We start from the raw sequence: 14,357 nt of genomic DNA, 5'->3' as shown, positions 1-14,357 counted from the left end.
ACAGCAGGGAAACAGACCCTTCTACCCAATCCCTCATAGAGATGTACAGCAGGGAAACAGACCCTTCTACCCAACCCCTCATAGAGATGTACAGCACGGAAACAGGCCCTTCTACCCAACCCCTCATAGAGATGTACAGCAGGGAAACAGGCCCTTCTACCCAACCCCTCATAGAGATGTACAGCACGGAAACAGGCCCTTCTTCCCAACCCGTCATAGAGATGTACAGCAGGGAAACAGACCCTTCTACCCAATCCCTCATAGAGATGTACAGCACGGAAACAGGCCCTTCTACCCAACCCCTCATAGAGATGTACAGCAGGGAAACAGACCCTTCTACCCAACCCCTCATAGAGATGTACAGCACGGAAACAGGCCCTTCTCCCCAAACCCTCATAGAGATGTACAGCAGGGAAACAGACCCTTCTACCCAACCCGTCATAGAGATGTACAGCACGGAAACAGACCCTTCTACCCAACCCCTCATAGAGATGTCCAGCACGGAAACAGGCCCTTCTCCCCAACCCCTCATAGAGATGTACAGCAGGGAAACAGGCCCTTCTACCCAACCCCTCATAGAGATGTACAGCATGGAAACAGGCCCTTCTACCCAACCCCTCATAGAGATGTACAGCAGGGAAACAGACCCTTCTACCCAACCCCTCATAGAGATGTACAGCACGGAAACAGACCCTTCTACCCAATCCCTCATAGAGATGTACAGCAGGGAAACAGACCCTTCTACCCAACCCCTCATAGAGATGTACAGCAGGGAAACAGACCCTTCTACCCAACCCCTCATAGAGATGTACAGCAGGGAAACAGGCCCTTCTACCCAACCCCTCATAGAGATGTACAGCAGGGAAACAGGCCCTTCTACCCAACCCCTCATAGAGATGTACAGCAGGGAAACAGGCCCTTCTACCCAACCCCTCATAGAGATGTACAGCAGGGAAACAGACCCTACTACCCAACCCCTCATAGAGATGTACAGCACGGAAACAGGCCCTTCTACCCAACCCCTCATAGAGATGTACAGCACGGAAACAGGCCCTTCTACCCAACCCCTCATAGAGATGTACAGCAGGGAAACAGGCCCTTCTACCCAACCCCTCATAGAGATGTACAGCACGGAAACAGGCCCTTCTTCCCAACCCGTCATAGAGATGTACAGCAGGGAAACAGACCCTTCTACCCAATCCCTCATAGAGATGTACAGCAGGGAAACAGACCCTTCTACCCAACCCGTCATAGAGATGTACAGCACGGAAACAGACCCTTCTACCCAATCCCTCATAGAGATGTACAGCAGGGAAACAGACCCTTCTACCCAACCCCTCATAGAGATGTACAGCACGGAAACAGACCCTTCTACCCAACCCCTCATAGAGATGTACAGCACGGAAACAGACCCTTCTACCCAACCCCTCATAGAGATGTACAGCACGGAAACAGACCCTTCTACCCAAACCCTCATAGAGATGTACAGCACGGAAACAGGCCCTTCTACCCAACCCCTCATCGAGATGTACAGCAGGGAAACAGGCCCTTCTACCCAACCCCTCATAGAGATATACAGCAGGGAAACAGGCCCTTCTACCCAACCCCTCATAGAGATGTACAGCACGGAAACAGGCCCTTCTACCCAACCCCTCATAGAGATGTACAGCAGGGAAACAGGCCCTTCTACCCAACCCCTCATAGAGATGTACAGCAGGGAAACAGGCCCTTCTACCCAACCCCTCATAGAGATGTACAGCAGGGAAACAGACCCTTCTACCCAACCCGTCATAGAGATGTACAGCAGGGAAACAGGCCCTTCCACCCAACCCCTCATAGAGATGTACAGCAGGGAAACAGGCCCTTCTACCCAACCCCTCATAGAGATGTACAGCAGGGAAACAGACCCTTCTACCCAACCCATCATAGAGATGTACAGCAGGGAAACAGGCCTTTCTACCCAACCAGTCATAGAGATGTACAGCACGGAAACAGACCCTTCTACCCAATCCGTCATAGAGATGTACAGCACGGAAACAGACCCTTCTACCCAACCCCTCATAGAGATGTACAGCACGGAAACAGGCCCTTCTACCCAACCCCTCATAGAGATGTACAGCAGGGAAACAGGCCCTTCTACCCAACCCCTCATAGAGATGTACAGCAGGGAAACAGACCCTTCTACCCAACCCCTCATAGAGATGTACAGCAGGGAAACAGGCCCTTCTACCCAACCCCTCATAGAGATGTACAGCAGGGAAACAGACCCTTCTACCCAACCCCTCATAGAGATGTACAGCACGGAAACAGACCCTTCTACCCAATCCCTCATAGAGATGTACAGCAGGGAAACAGACCCTTCTACCCAACCCCTCATAGAGATGTACAGCAGGGAAACAGACCCTTCTACCCAACCCCTGATAGAGATGTACAGCAGGGAAACAGCCCCTTCTACCCAACCCCTCATAGAGATGTACAGCAGGGAAACAGGCCCTTCTACCCAACCCGTCATAGAGATGTACAGCAGGGAAACAGGCCCTTCTACCCAACCCCTCATAGAGATGTACAGCAGGGAAACAGACCCTACTACCCAACCCCTCATAGAGATGTACAGCACGGAAACAGGCCCTTCTACCCAACCCCTCATAGAGATGTACAGCACGGAAACAGGCCCTTCTACCCAACCCCACATAGAGATGTACAGCAGGGAAACAGGCCCTTCTACCCAACCCCTCATAGAGATGTACAGCACGCAAACAGGCCCTTCTTCCCAACCCGTCATAGAGATGTACAGCAGGGAAACAGACCCTTCTACCCAACCCCTCATAGAGATGTACAGCACGGAAACAGGCCCTTCTCCCCAACCCGTCATAGAGATGTACAGCAGGGAAACAGACCCTTCTACCCAACCCCTCATAGAGATGTACAGCAGGGAAACAGACCCTTCTCCCCAACCCGTCATAGAGATGTACAGCAGGGAAACAGGCCCTTCTACCCAACCCGTCATAGAGATGTACAGCCGGGAAACAGACCCTTCTACCCAACCCCTCACAGAGATGTACAGCAGGGAAACAGGCCCTTCTACCCAACCCGTCATAGAGATGTACAGCAGGGAAACAGGCCCTTCTATCCACACCGTCATAGAGATTTACAGCAGGGAAACAGACCCTTCTACCCAACCCGTCATAGAGATGTACAGCAGGGAAACAGACCCTTCTACCCAACCCGTCATAGAGATGTACAGCACGGAAACAGGCCCTCCTACCCAACCCGTCATAGAGATGTACAGCAGGGAAACAGACCCTTCTACCCAACCCGTCATAGAGATGTACAGCACGGAAACAGGCCCTTCTACCCAACCCCTCATAGAGATGTACAGCAGGGAAACAGGCCCTTCTACCCAACCCGTCATAGAGATGTACAGCACGGAAACAGACCCTTCTACCCAACCCCTCATAGAGATGTACAGCATGGAAACAGGCCCTTCTACCCAACCCCTCATAGAGATGTACAGCAGGGAAACAGGCCCTTCTACCCAACCCCTCATAGAGATGTACAGCAGGGAAACAGACCCTTCTACCCAACCCGTCATAGAGATGTACAGCAGGGAAACAGGCCCTTCTACCCAACCCCTCATAGAGATGGACAGCAGGGAAACAAGCCTTTCTACCCAACCAGTCATAGAGATGTACAGCACGGAAACAGACCCTTCTACCCAACCCCTCATAGAGATGTATAGCACGGAAACAGGCCCTTCTCCCCAAACCCTCATAGAGATGTACAGCACGGAAACAGGCCCTTCTACCCAACCCCTCATAGAGATGTACAGCAGGGAAACAGACCCTTCTCCCCAATCCCTCATAGAGATGTACAGCACGGAAACAGGCCCTTCTCCCCAAACCCTGATAGAGATGTACAGCAGGGAAACAGACCCTTCTACCCAACCCGTCATAGAGATGTACAGCACGGAAACAGACCCTTCTACCCAACCCCTCATAGAGATGTCCAGCACGGAAACAGGCCCTTCTCCCCAACCCCTCATAGAGATGTACAGCAGGGAAACAGGCCCTTCTACCCAACCCCTCATAGAGATGTACAGCAGGGAAACAGGCCCTTCTACCCAACCCCTCATAGAGATGTACAGCAGGGAAACAGACCCTACTACCCAACCCCTCATAGAGATGTACAGCACGGAAACAGGCCCTTCTACCCAACCCCTCATAGAGATGTACAGCACGGAAACAGGCCCTTCTACCCAACCCCTCATAGAGATGTACAGCAGGGAAACAGGCCCTTCTACCCAACCCCTCATAGAGATGTACAGCACGGAAACAGGCCCTTCTTCCCAACACGTCATAGAGATGTACAGCAGGGAAACAGACCCTTCTACCCAACCCCTCATAGAGATGTACAGCACGGAAACAGGCCCTTCTTCCCAACCCGTCATAGAGATGTACAGCAGGGAAACAGACCCTTCTACCCAATCCCTCATAGAGATGTACAGCAGGGAAACAGACCCTTCTACCCAACCCGTCATAGAGATGTACAGCAGGGAAACAGGCCCTTCTACCCAACCCCTCATAGAGATGTACAGCACGGAAACAGGCCCTTCTACCCAACCCCTCATAGAGATGTACAGCAGGGAAACAGGCCCTTCTACCCAACCCCTCATAGAGATGTACATTACGGAAACAGGCCCTTCTTCCTAACCCGTCATAGAGATGTACAGCAGGGAAACAGACCCTTCTTCCCAAACCCTCATAGAGATGTACAGCACGGAAACAGACCCTTCTACCCAATCCCTCATAGAGATGTACAGCAGGGAAACAGACCCTTCTACCCAACCCCTCATAGAGATGTACAGCAGGGAAACAGACCCTTCTACCCAACCCGTCATAGAGATGTACAGCAGGGAAACAGGCCCTTCTACCCAACCCCTCATAGAGATGTACAGCACGGAAACAGGCCCTTCTACCCAACCCCTCATAGAGATGTACAGCAGGGAAACAGGCCCTTCTACCCAACCCCTCATAGAGATGTACAGCAGGGAAACAGGCCCTTCTACCCAACCCCTCATAGAGATGTACAGCAGGGAAACAGGCCCTTCTACCCAACCCCTCATAGAGATGTACAGCAGGGAAACAGACCCTTCTACCCAACCTGTCCATTCCGACCAGATATCCCAACCCAATCTAGTCCCACCTGCCAGCACCCGGCCCATATCCCTCCAAACCCTTCCTATTCATATACCCATCCAAATGCCTCTTAAATGTTGCAATTGTACCAGCCTCCACCACTTCCTCTGGCAGCTCATTGCATACACCTACCACCCTCTGTGTGAAAAAGTTGCCCCTTAGGTCTCTCTTATATCTTTCCCCTCTCACCCTAAACCTATGCCCTCTAGTTCTGGACTCCCCCACCCCAGGGAAAAGACTTTGTCTATTTACCCTATCAATGCCCCTGATGATTTTATAAACCTCTATAAGGTCACCCCTCAGCCTCCGACGCTCCAGGGAAAACAGCCCCAGCCTGTTCAGTCTCTCCCTATAGCTCAAACCCTCCAACCCTGGCAACATCCTTGTAAATCTTTTCTGAACCCTTTCAAGTTTCACAACATCTTTCCGATAGGAAGGAGACCAGAATTGCACACAATATTCCAACAGTGGCCTAACCAATGTCCTGTACAGCCGCAACATGACCTCCCAACTCCTGTACTCAATACTCTGACCAATAAAGGAAAGCATACCAAACGCCTTCCAAATCTATAGTTATTTCTGCAGCTTTCCCAAAAAGACACACATTCCTGCTCCCCTTTGTGTAAGGGAGTGCTTTTAAAATTAACACGTGTCTTCCTGTTTTGAAATCAGGCTGGGTCTGCCATTTAAGTTTCCTCAGTATTGTTGGTGAGTCTATTTGCGTGTGAGGCAGGTGGGACTTGAACCCAGAGCCTCTTGGTTCAGAGACAGGGACACTGCCACCCTGCCCTGTGTATTTTAATGCCCTGTGATGAAAGGATGTGAAATTAATGAGAGTAAAAGCTGGGATTGCTCAACCGCTCAGTCTGCCTCTGCAGGGAGAGTTCACTTTTCAAGGTCATGGCTTTTCACCAGCACCAGGGCAAGTCAGACATGCCACGATGGGGGTGGGGGTGGGGGTGGGGGGAAGCGGTTAAGGAGGAGTGGGGGGAGGGGCAAGGAGAGCATCAACAACAAAACAGGGGTAAGAGGGAGTGGGGCCTGGACAAGTCAAAATGTCAGTACTGGGGGCGGGGGAGAGAGTCTTTTCAGACCCAGTGACTGTTCCTCTCTCTTCACAAATGCTGCCAGACCCAATGAGTTTCTCCAGCAATTTCTGTTCCACCAACTCCAGTCACCACCACCAAGCCCATCTCCACCCCCTCCCCAGCATCACTCGATTGTGTGTTCGATCCCACCCTCAGGTGTCTGACTGTGTGGAGTTTGCACATTCTCCCCGTGTCTGTGTGGGTGTCCTCCGGGTGCTCCAGTTTCCTCCCACAGTCCAAAGATGTGCAGGTTAGGGTGAATTGGTCATGGGAAATTGTCCCATAGTGTTAGGGACATTAATCAGAGGGAAATGGGTCTGAGTGGGTGACTTTTCGGAGGGTTGGTGTGGATTTGTTGGGCCAAACGGCCTGTTTCCACACTGTAGGGAATCTAATCCAATCATTCTTCGAAAGGGAATCCCCCTGTGGCCCCATCCCCACCTCAGCCTCATTCTAAAGGGAATCACCCTGTTCCCCCCAATCCCCATCCCCTACCCAGCCTCATTCCAAATGGAATTACCCTGTTACCCCCCCCCCCCCCCCACCCATTCCCATTCCCTCCCCAGCCTCATTCTTAAGAAAATCCCCCTGTTCCCCACCCCCATCCCCACCCACTCCCCACCCTCATTCTGAAGGGAATCCCCCTGTTCCCCCCCACACCCTCCCCTGCCTAATTCTAAAGGGAATCCCCCCTGTTGCCCCCCCCATCCCCAACCCCTCCCAGCCTCATTCTAAAGGGAATCCCCCCTGTTCCCCCCCCCATCCCCAACCCCTCCCAGCCTCATTCTAAAGGGAATCCCCCCGTTCCCCCCCCCATCCCCAACCCCTCCCCAGCCTCATTTTAAAGGGAATTCCCCTTTTCCCACCCCATCCCCACCCCCTCCCCAGCCGCTTTGTAAAGGGAATTCCCCATGTTCCCATCTATACCCCCTCCCCCTCCCCAGCTTCATTCTAAAGGGAATCCCCCTTTCCCCCCTTACCCTCTCCCCAGCCACATTCAAAAGGGAACCCCCCTGTTCCCCCACCATCCCCACCCTCTCCCCAGCCTCATTCTACAAGGAATCCCCCTGTTCCCCCCGAGCCCCACCCCCTCCCAGGCCTCATTCTAAAGGGAATCCCCATATTCCCCCCCATCCCCACCCCCTCCCCAGCCTCATTCTACAAGGAATCCCCCTGTTCCCCCCCCACCCCCTCCCCAGCCTCATTCTACAAGGAATCCCCCTGTTCCCCCCCCACCCCCTCCCCAGCCTCATTCTGAAGGGAATCCCCCTATTCTCCCCCCACCGCCCGCAATCCCCACCCCCTCCCCAGCCTCATTCTAAAGGGAATCCCCCTGTTCTCCCCCCCCCATCCCCAACCCCTCCGTAGGAGAGTGTAGGGGAGTGTTGTGTGTGTGTGTAGGGGAGTGTTGTGTGTGTGTGTTGGTGGTGTGTGGAAGTGTGTAGGGTGGGATGTCGGAGTGTGTATGTTCGTGTGGGAGAGTGTAGGGAGCTATGTGAGTGAGTGTGTGGGAGTGGGTATGTGGTGTGTGTGTGAGAGTGCCTGTGAGTGTGAGAGAGAACCTGTGTGTGTGTAAAAGTGAGACTCTATGAGAGTGAGAGTCACCGTGTGATAGTGTGTGTGTGTGAAAATCTGTGTGTATGAGTGTGTGAGTCTGTGTTTGTATGAGAGAGTCTGTGTGTGTGCATGTGAGAGTGAGTCTGCGTGTGTGAGAGTCTGTGAGCATGTGTCTATGAAAGTGTGTGAAAGAGAGTGTGAGAGCCTGAGTGTGTGTGTCTGTGAGAGAGTGTGTGTGGGTGAGAAAGCCTGTCTGTGAGTCTGTTTGAGTGACTGTGTGTGCGAGAGAGAGAGAGAATGTGAGAGCCTGTGTGTGTGTGTCTGTTTGTGAGTGAGAGTGTGAGAGAGTGCGTGTGTGCGCGCGTGAGTGAGAGAGAGTCTGTGAGTGTGTGCCTGTGAGAGTGTGTGCGCGCGTGTGAGAGTGAGTCTGTGTGTGAGAGAGTCTGAGTGAGAGTGTGTGTCTGTGAGAGTCTGTGTGCACGTGTGAGAGTGAGTGTCTGTGTGAGAGTCTGTGAGTGAGAGTGTGTGTTTGTGAGAGTGTGCGCGCATGTGAGAGTGAGAGAGAGTGTGTGAGTCTGAGTGAGAGTGTGTGTGTTTGTGAGAGTCTGTGTGCGCGTGAGTGAGAGAGAGTGAGTCTGAGTGAGTGTGTGCACACGTGTGAGAGCGAAAGAGAGTCTGTGTGAGAGTGAGAGAGAGTGTCTGTGTGAGAGTCTGTGAGAGTGAGAGTGTGTTTGTGAGAATGTGTGTGCGCATGTGAGTGAGAGAGAGAGAGAGTGTCTGTGTGAGAGTGAGTGTGTGTGTGAGAGAGTCTGTGAGTGAGAGAGTCTGTGAGTGAGTGTGTGTGTGCGCGTATGAGAGAGAGTGTGAGAGTGTGTGTGTGAGAGAGAGCTGGCTAAGCCTGGGGCAGGAGCTGTGTGCTGACGGGGATGGTGAAGACATTGACACCATCACTGGGAAGCTCAGGCTGATGTAGATACAGGGCAGCTTTGGCAGTCCAGACTCCATGGAGAGTGGATGAGGCACAGTGTTTGATGAGAACAGAGGTAACGACAGCATTGATGAGAACTCTGGTCAGGCTGAGCTGAGATGGACTAGGCCGAGAGAGGTTACAGAGACAGAGATGAGACACTTCAGCGTTGGTGCGGTGGGAGCAGTCTGAAACAGGTAAAACTGGCTTCACCTCTGAGTGGTTTGGGGCACTGTTCTCTCTTACAGGACAGACTGCTGTCGGGAAAGAGGTAAGGCAGTGACTTTGTAGAGACATCTTTCCCGGGTCATAACTGAGACTCCCTTTCTTCGAGTGCAGTGGGAATTGACAAGCATGTTGCCAGCTCTCAATGGTCTGAGTTATCGGGAGAGGTTAGACACGCTAGGACTTTTCTCTTTAGAGTGTGGGAGACTGAGGGGGGGACCTTATACAGGTGTATAAGGCAGGGATGGGGTGAATGCACTCTGGGTTGGGGATTCGAGGACTAGATGGTATCAGTGTAAGGTTCGAGGGGAAAGAATAAAAGGGAACCTGATGGACAACTTGTTTTACCCAGAGGGTGGTACACAGATGGAATGAGCTGCCAGTGGAAGTGGTTGAGGCGGGTACATTAACAACATTTAAAAGGCATCTGGACAGACACACGGATAGGGATATGGGCCAAGTGCAGGGAAATGGGGTTACCGTGGATGGACTTGGTGGTTAGCACAGAGCAGTGTGGGCCGAAGGGCCAGCCTCTGTGCTGTCGGAGTCTGTTCTAAACGCCCGGCCCTGTTTTTCTGCAGTACTGGAATGTGGGACAGTCTGGCTGTGACCCGTCAGGAGCTGTCACTGGGGATGTTTAACGGCCCGATACAGTACAGAGTGAGGAAATGAAATGTTACACAGCATCAATCCCGGCCGGTAAGAACATCCAACTTCCTCATTCCCGGGAGCTCGGACAGACTCCTCTCGGACTCTCCAAACAATCAATATATTCCCTCCGCTCCCTTCAGTACGACACCCCAGGGCCACCGCTGCTGGGTCAGTCCGGACAGTGGGATGGACAAAGTTAAAAATCCCACAACACCGGGTTATAGTCCGACAGGTTTATTGGGAAGCACTAGGTATCGGAACGTTGCTCCTGATGATGGAGCGGCCATCCACCTGGTCTGGGGTCGCAGTCCTTCACCCACAAAGCTGACATGGGCAGGGGGTGGCCTTAAACAGGAGGGGTCCAGACCCTAACCCCACGAGTGTCCCTCCCCCTCCCCCCACACCATCAGACAGCACACTCCAGACCCTAACCCCTCGAGTGACCCTCCCCCACACTCTCAGACAGTACACCCCAGACCCTAACCCCTCGAGTGACCCTCCCCCTCCCCCCACACTCTCAGACAGTGCACTCCAGACCCTAACCCCTCGAGTGACCCTCCCCCTCCCCCCACACTCTCAGACAGTGCACTCCAGACCCTAACCCCTCGAGTGACCCTCCCCCTCCCCCCACAATCTCAGACAGTACACTCCAGACCCTAACCCCTCGAGTGACCCTCCCCCTCCCCCTCACTCTCAGACAGTGCACTCCAGACCCTAACCCCTCGAGTGACCCTCCCCTCCCCCTCCCCCCACACTCTCAGACAGTACACTCCAGACCCTAACCCCTCGAGTGACCCTCCCCCTCCCCCACGCTCTCAGACAGTACACCCCAGACCCTAACCCCACGAGTGACCCTCCCCCTCCCCCACGCTCTCAGACAGTACACCCCAGACCCTAACCCCTCGAGTGACCCTCCCCCTCCCCCCACACTCTCAGACAGTACACCCCAGACCCTAACCCCTCGAGTGACCCTCCCCCTCTCCCCACACTCTCAGACAGTACACCCCAGACCCTAACCCCTCGAGTGACCCTCCCCCTCTCCCCACACTCTCAGACAGTACACCACAGACCCTAACCCCTCGAGTGACCCTCCCCCTCCCCCCACACTCTCAGACAGTGCACTCCAGACCCTAACCCCTCGAGTGACCCTCCCCCTCCCCCACACTCTCAGACAGTACACCACAGACCCTAACCCCTCGAGTGACCCTCCCCCTCTCCCCACACTCTCAGACAGTGCACTCCAGACCCTAACCCCTCGAGTGACCCTCCCCCTCCCCCACACTCTCAGACAGTACACTCCAGACCCTAACCCCTCGAGTGACCCTCCCCCTCCCCCCACACTCTCAGACAGTACACTCCAGACCCTAACCCCTCGAGTGACCCTCCCCCTCCCCCACATTCTCAGACAGTACACTCCAGACCCTAATCCCTCGAGTGACCTTCCCCCTCCCCCACACTCTCAGACAGTACGCCCCAGACCCTAATCCCTCGAGTGACCCTCCCCCTCCCCCCACACTCTCAGACAGTACAATCCAGACCCTAACCCCACGAGTGACCCTCCCCTCCCCCACACTCTCAGACAGTACACCCCAGACCCTAACCCCTCGAGTGACCCTCCCCTCCCCCACACTCTCAGACAGTACACTCCAGACCCTAATCCCTCGAGTGACCCTCCCCCTCCCCCACACTCTCAGACAGTACACCCCAGACCCTAACCCCTCGAGTGACCCTCCCCCTCTCCCCACACTCTCAGACAGTACACCCCAGACCCTAACCCCTCGAGTGACCCTCCCCTCCCCCACACTCTCAGACAGTACACCCCAGACCCTAACCCCTCGAGTGTCCCTCCCCCTCCCCCACACTCTCAGACAGTACACCCCAGACCCTAACCCCTCGAGTGACCCTCCCCCTCCCCCACACTCACAGACAGTACACCCCAGACCCTAACCCCTCGAGTGACCCTCCCCCTCCCCCCACACTCTCAGACAGTACACCCCAGACCCTAACCCCTCGAGTGACCCTCCCCCTCCCCCCACACTCTCAGACAGTACACCCCAGACCCTAACCCCTCGAGTGACCCTCCCCCTCCCCCCACACTCTCAGACAGTACACCCCAGACCCTGAACCCTCGCTGCAGGAGGAAGATTTTGCCTCATATCTGGATGGCTTCCTTTAATCTGTGCTGTCACATTGTTCAGAGTCGAGAGTGTGGGTGCTGGAAAAGCGCAGCAGGCCAGGCAGCCTCGGAGGAGCGGGAGGGTCAACGTTTCTTCAGGAATGACCCTTGTGCCTGAAACGTGGACTCTCCTGCTCCTCGGAGGCTGCCTGGCCTGCTGCGCTTTTCCAGCCCCACATTCCCGCCACTGAGCCCTAGCGTCCGCAGTCCCCCCCCTTTCCCCCTGTCTCATTGTTAACCCTTGCACGGCCGGGATCACTCTCTCCCTATCTCCCTATCTCCTCCGCCCAGTCCCTTTGTGAGTTCGGATCAACCTCCATTAAGTTTCCCTTCAGCCTCCCCTTCCCGAGGAACACTGTCCCGCTTCCTCCGATCGATCTCCGTCGCTACGGATTCCCATCCCTGGAAACGTTCCTCGGAATGGTTTCTCTGTGCTGCCTGGAGCCACCCCGTTTCCCCAAGACATGGACTCTGTTCTCCAGCTGAAAGCCAGGCTTCGGTGTATGGTAAAACCAAGATCTAGAAGCAATGCAGACCCACGGGCCTTCCCTTGGCACAGCGGTAGTGTCCCTGCCTCTCAGCCAGTACACCTGGGTTCAACATCTCCAAACAGGTTGATTTTAAAAAAAAAGTTAACAAAAAAAACACTAAAGATAAAGTGGACTCAGGGGCCCTATTGTGGCACAGTGGTAGTGTCCCTTCCCTGCGCAGGGCTGGCCCGGTTTCAGGGCCCACCTGTTCCTGAGGTGTGGAATACCATCTTGGACACGTTAATCAGAAAAATCGGGTTAGACAAAAAAACAAGACAAAGGACTGAGGATCTGAAACAGAACTTAAAATTGCTGGAGAAACTCAGCAGGTTTGGCAGCATCTGTGGAGAGACAGAGACACAGAGCGAGACAGAGAGAGAGAGAGAGAGAGTTAGCTTTTCAGCTCCAGAGACAGAACACTGCAGGGTCTGGAGAAGGGTGACTGATCTGAAACGTTAACTCTGACTCTGTCTCTTTCTCTCTCTCTCTCCCCATTGATGCTGCTGTTTCAGACTTACGGTGCTCCTCTCTCTGTATGGGAGCAGTGGTAGCGTCCTGACCTCTAAGCAAGGAGGCCAGGGTTCACCTGCTCCTGAGGTGTATAGTACATCTCTGAACTGGTTAGAAATGACCCTCTCCTCTCTCTCTCTCTCTCTGTCCCTCAGTTCCAGTCCTGCTGACTCTCAATCTTGTTGGAAGACCGAGCAGCGGTGAGGCACGTTGACCCTCAGCAGCGGCTTGCTGACACTCTGGAGGGGTTCGGGCCCTACGTGTGTGTCCTGGCCAGTGAGGGCTTCACCTCAGGGAGGCATTACTGGGAGGTGGAGGTGACGGAGAAGACCAACTGGGACCTGGGAGTTGTCCGGGAGTCTGCTGATCGAAAAGGCAGCATGTCCCCGAGTCCAGGGGCCGGTTCCTGGATCATCTGGCTGAGGAACGGGAGAGATTACTGGGCTCTCACAAATCCCCGGACCTGCCCCTTCCCCCGGTTCAAACCCCAGAAGATCGGGGTCTACCTGGACTGCGGGGGGGCAGGTATCGTTCTATAACGCAGATGACATTTCCCACCTTCACCGCTGTGTTCACCAAGACCCTGTATCCTTACTTCAGCCCCTGCCTGAACGAAGGTGGGAAAAATTCCCAGCCTCTGCAAATCTGCTGGCTAAACCAGCCTTGAGGTATGATAGCTCTGTACTGTCCAGTCCTCTCCCCTTGGGGGAGGTGAAGACCTGGACTGTTAACCCAGCTAAGGTCCCTGGGACCTGGGTTCAAGTCCCACCATGACAGACTGTGCAATTGGAATTCAACAAAAATTTGGAATGAAGAGTCTAATGATGACCGTCAATCTGTTGTCAACTGTCGGAAAATCCTGTCGGGTTTACTAATGCCCTTTAGGGAAGGACATTGCCAGCCTTACCTGGTCTGGCCTACACGTGACTCCAGACCCACAGCCATGGGGTTGACTTTTAACTGTCCTCTGGGGCGATTAAGGGATGGACTATAAACGCAGGCCCGGCCGGCAACCCCCTCATCCCGTGAATGAGTCTAGTTAAAAAAACCCAACTACCCACCTCAGATAATTAGTCACGGTCATTATGAAACTCCTTCCACACATGTCCCTCACAGGGAGACCTGTTCTCCAAAGACAAGAGAAATCTGTCCAATCCCACTGCCACTTGCTATCCCCATGGTTTCCCCTCGGCCAACCAGGGTGACTTGCAAACTCGTCTCCCCTAGTACAAACTGATGGGATCACTTGATATTTAACGCTTTTGCAGTGTATCCTGATAAGTGCCAGATGAAAAGTCTTGTGCTCCCATTAATTTCCAGTGAGCACAGCTGATGAAGGCCTCTTCACGTACAGCGTCCATTGTCATCCCAGAGCCGGCTGTCAGGAATAGCAGTGTGGCATTGACCAGGTAATCTGTTCTGGTGAAGGTGATTGGGGGACAGATGTTCACCAGCTCC

The 14,357-nt window shown here is 54.0% G+C and overlaps 1 long non-coding RNA gene across 1 annotated transcript in view; it reads right to left on the bottom strand.

Annotated features, from left to right (window-relative positions):
• The window catches only part of LOC148139989 (uncharacterized), a 296,390-nt gene that overhangs the window by 85,367 nt on the left and 196,666 nt on the right, over positions 1–14,357 (bottom strand). The window lies entirely within an intron of this gene.

This window comes from Chiloscyllium plagiosum, unplaced genomic scaffold, assembly GCF_037043375.1.
Source record: "Chiloscyllium plagiosum isolate Xiang-an unplaced genomic scaffold, Cpla_swu_hap1 HiC_scaffold_35, whole genome shotgun sequence".
Lineage (NCBI taxonomy): Eukaryota > Metazoa > Chordata > Chondrichthyes > Orectolobiformes > Hemiscylliidae > Chiloscyllium > Chiloscyllium plagiosum.
Note: the sequence above shows the minus strand (reverse complement) of the source record. Positions and strands in the feature narration are given on the sequence as shown.